The sequence below is a fragment of the Seriola lalandi genome, unplaced genomic scaffold, assembly GCF_002814215.2.
Source record: "Seriola lalandi dorsalis isolate HSWRI2012SDOR001 ecotype SW California unplaced genomic scaffold, Sedor1 jcf7180002049762, whole genome shotgun sequence".
Taxonomy (NCBI): Eukaryota; Metazoa; Chordata; class Actinopteri; order Carangiformes; family Carangidae; genus Seriola; species Seriola lalandi.
This window is the reverse complement of record NW_019520315.1, coordinates 12,008-16,512: the sequence shown is the minus strand read 5'-3', so window position 1 is coordinate 16,512 and position 4,505 is coordinate 12,008. Positions and strand designations below refer to the sequence as shown.

Below are 4,505 nucleotides of genomic sequence, written 5' to 3'. Positions count from 1 at the left end.
AGACTAGACCAGACTAGACTGCACACTGATGACTGATGATGTCATTACACTGTCACTTTAAATGTGCTGATGATGACATCACTAACTGTTGTTTCTGTGTCAGATCATTGAGAAGAGGAAGAAGATGGAGGCTGACGGGTGAGTGCTACATCATCACCTGCTCAGCCAATCCCAAGAGAGCAGGAAGTGCTTCTATTTACATGTCCAGATACATAATCATGACACAGAGCAGTCAGTAAGCAGACAATAAACAGTAAACACAGTAAACAGACAATAAACAGTCAGTAAACAGACAATAAACAGTCAGTAAGCAGACAATAAACAGTATACGGTCAATAAACTGTGTTTTTTTTTTCAGGGTTGACGTGAAGAGGCCCAAATACTGAAGTGTTCCTTCCTTCCTTTGCTTCCTCTTCTCCTCCTGCTGTCCGGCCGGAGTCACAGCATCTATATTGATCAGTGATTATCTGTTAATAACAAACCTGCTCTGTGAATACATTTATAGTTGAAAATGTCTGAAGTCAAAGGTCACAGACGATGATCAGCTGTAGCTTCTGTAGTTTAGTTTCTATTTTAAAGTTCAGTAAGTTGATATGTCTGTCACTAAAATCAATATCTGATATTATTAGTTTGATTGGAAACATGAATCGTCATTAAACTCATCAATAAAACTCTGATCTCAGTTTGACTCTTTCTCACCTTTCACCCAGAACATATTTCACAGGGTTCATCATCAGAGGTTCCACTGGTCTCACTGGTCTATGAGGTTCCACTGGTTTATTAGGTTCTACTGGTCTCACTGGTCTATGAGGTCTCACTGGTCTCTGAGGTTCCACTGGTTTATTAGGTTCTACTGGTCTGTGAGGTTCTGAATCGTGATCACCAGAACAAACCTGAAGAGGAAGTTTCTTGATCTGGATCAAAGTTCTGGATCAGGTTCAGACCTGGTTCTTGTTTTCAGGTCAGATCGTCGACTCGTTCTTTAAGAGGCGTGACCGCTCTAATTACACTGGAAACTGTGTGTTTACTCGTTAGTGTTTGTTGACCTCGTTAAGGGTCCGCTGTCTTTACTGGACTCATTAAAGTTGTTAAGACGCAGCAGCTCGTTAAGAGATCAAACTGAGAGTTTGTTGTTGATGAAACGTGTTTAACACTGACGGACGACTGGACTGATTAGTCTGATAATTACCATTCACAACACTAACGAGTGTTTGTTAATTATCCTGTGTCTGTGTGTTTGTTTTGACGGACAGCTGGACTGATGAATATGGATCTGGATGTTTCTGAAGATGCTAACGAGATGTTAACGAGCGGCTAACGAGGCCTCAGAGCTCCTCCCACCGGGAGCTTTTACAGGAAGTAGATTTTTCAGCCTGACGAAGATCAAAGAGGAAATTTTAGTTTTTGTCTTTAATCTGAAGTTGAATATTTACAACCTGATTTATTCAGTGTTTGTTCTCAACATTTAAATTTGACAACAAAGATCATCAGCTGCTCGTCAATAAAACATCGTTCCATCCATCCATTTTCTTCCGCTTATCCTCTAGTAGGGTTGCAGGGGGGTGGAGCCTATCCCAGCATCTTTTGGGGCGAGAGGCGGGGGACGCCCTGGACAGGTCGCCAGTCCATCGCAGGGCAAACACATAGAGACAGACAACCATTCACACTCACAGCCACACCTATGGTCAATCTAGAGCATCCAATTGCATGTCTTTGGACTGTGGGAGGAAACCGGAGAACCGGGAGAGAACCCACACAGGCACGGGGAGAACATGCAAACTCCACACAGAAAGACCGGGACTCGAACCCGGAAACTTCTTGCTGTGAGGTCACAGCGCTAACGTTTAACACTCAGTTTCCCATGATTCAAAGAAGCTGATGATGAATGTGTCTGTACGCTCACATGTAGTACTGTGTGTACTCAGTACATCACATGTAGTACTGTCTACTCAGTAGTGTAGTATAGTCTTAAACTCACAGGAAGTTACATCACATCATGTGACCTGATTGTTTCCCGCCTCTCGGCTGCTGAGTTCACTTGACTTAAAATGGACGTTTATTTTTCTGTGTCATGTGACCTGGACACGAAGCCGCCATCAGTGACGACAACGTCTCCTCCTTCCTCTGCCGCCATCTTTACGAGCTGTGACAACTTGGCGGCTGTTGAGGGTGAGAAGTGTCTTTGTTTTTACAGCTCTGAGGTTCTCAGTGAGTGACACCACAAGCTGAGAGCGCACTGTAAGACTTCCTGTTTGGTCCCGAGTGTCTGCTGGTCATCATGAAGACAGCTGCTGTCTGTGCACCTGTGCACCTGTTCACCTGTTCACCTGGTTGATAATCTCCAGTGTTTGACTTCAGTTCACATATGAACTCAACACATTTCATCGACTGAGAATCAGCTCCACCTGCTGGTCACAGGAAACACACTCCCTCAGGTTTGACTGGAAAACATTTGTTGCTCATTTAGTTAAAACTTGTTCTTCTCAACTCAGAGCTGAACACTGGACCAGTACAGGACCAGTACAGGACCAGTACAGGACCAGTACAGATGGACCAGTACAGGACCAGTACAGATGGACCAGTACAGGACCAGTACAGGAGGACCAGTACAGATGGACCAGTACAGGACCAGTACAGGAGGACCAGTACAGATGGAGTTTCTGTGCGAGGTCAAAGGTCAGATCATTATAATCCGGTATCTCAGTATCTATCATCAAACCCTCTGATTGGTCGACTTCACTGACAGAGCTGACCAATCAGATCACACTGGGCTGTTTCTGACACACACACACACACACGCACACACACTCTCTCTCTCAGCTGTGTGTGTGTGAACATAGAGCAGACAGAAACTGAAGTTTGTTGTATTTTATTTTTTACAGTGTTTCTTCGCTTCTTCTTTTACGCTGTAAAAAAAAAAACTCAAGTTAAATTCCGTCAGACCTGGACCAGGACTAAACCAGTACACTTCACTGGTCTACATCCTGACCAGTACAGATACACACTGTTACCATTTACACCAGTACATGTCTTGATTGTCCCAGTTGGACTGGTAGAGGATCCACTGTAACACTGGTCAGACCAGTACAACCAGTACGACCAGTACAGATCACCAGCACTGGGAACATGAAGTCAGAGTGGAACTGTTAATGTTTAAACCTTAAAGCTGCAGAACCGTCGGTTCTCTGACAGAGAATCACCAGGTTCCGTCAGTATTGGCTTCCACATGTTCTGAGGTTTCTTTGTGTCGTACATAGAACCACAAACCTCAATAATCAATAATATCATCTCCACCTCAAACAGAAGAACCTCAGAGACGTTAAAGGTTCTTAAAGTTCCAGTTCTGTGTAGAACCAGATTACAGACTGAGGTTCCTGCAGTGGAAACGAATTAACGACGCCTCAGAATCAAATGGGTTAATTATTGATTTGATCAGTTTTTACATCATCAAACAAAAAGGAATAATAATGTTAATGATAATGAAACTGTACAGTGGAACACCATCAGCCAATTAGCTGTGACACTCGTTAAGCAACAGTCGTTACCTTCCTCGTTAAGTGTGACATCATGTAGAATTTAAACTTGAAACTCGTTAAAGATTAGAACCAGATCAGACCTGTGATGTCACACTGCACCACAGTACATGATGACATCACCTCTGAGATCTTACAACAGCTGCAGCGTTTACGACGTCGTTAAACATCAGCGTTCGTTAAGACCTGTCAGCTCCAATTAACAGTCACTGTAGCTCCACTACAGTACTACTACAGTATTGTAGTATTGCAGTAGTACTGGAACAGATCACAGTTTTACATTAGTGAAGAAACATTAAATCAGGTGTGACTCCGCCCCCTACAGGTGGGAACACTCAGCACCTGTTCTCAGGTTTAAACCAGTTCAGGTCCAGAGGCCGGACTGAGGACTCTACAGCTCCAAAGTGTTCCACCTGATGACATCACAGGTGGTCATGTGACAGGTAGTTTCAGCCTCTCCCCCTTCAGGCTGACACAATACTTTGCTTTAATAATAATAATAACAATAATAACAATAATAATAATAACAACAGTAAGAAATCTTCAATAAAAACAGGAAGCAGACGGAGAGGTGGCTGATGGGATTTTGAGTCTTTACTTCCTCTTGTTTTTCTTTTTCAGAAAGTTCAGTTCTCTTCCTCCCCTTCATCCCTCCATCAGTTCATCCTTCCTCCTCTTCATCCCTCCTCCTCTTCATCCCTCCATCAGTTCATCCCTCCATCAGTTCATCCTTCCTCCTCTTCATCCCTCCATCAGTTCATCCTTCCTCCCCTTCATCCCTCTATCAGTTCATCCCTCCATCAGTTCATCCTTCCTCCCCTTCATCCCTCCGTCAGTTCATCCCTCCATCAGTTCATCCTTCCTCCCCTTCATCCCTCCATCAGTTCATCCTTCCTCCTCTTCATCCCTCCATCAGTTCATCCTTCCTCCTCTTCATCCCTCCATCAGTTCATCCTTCCTCCTCTTCATCCC

General features: G+C 43.9%; 1 long non-coding RNA gene across 1 annotated transcript; it reads left to right on the top strand.

The window, feature by feature from the left end:
• The first annotated feature begins 6 nt into the window (after window positions 1-6).
• Window positions 7-671, top strand: LOC111648971 (uncharacterized). The gene is made up of 2 exons (XR_002760230.2): window positions 7-138; window positions 359-671. It is a non-coding gene; the product is annotated as an uncharacterized LOC111648971 (long non-coding RNA).
• The last annotated feature ends 3,834 nt before the right edge of the window (window positions 672-4,505 follow it).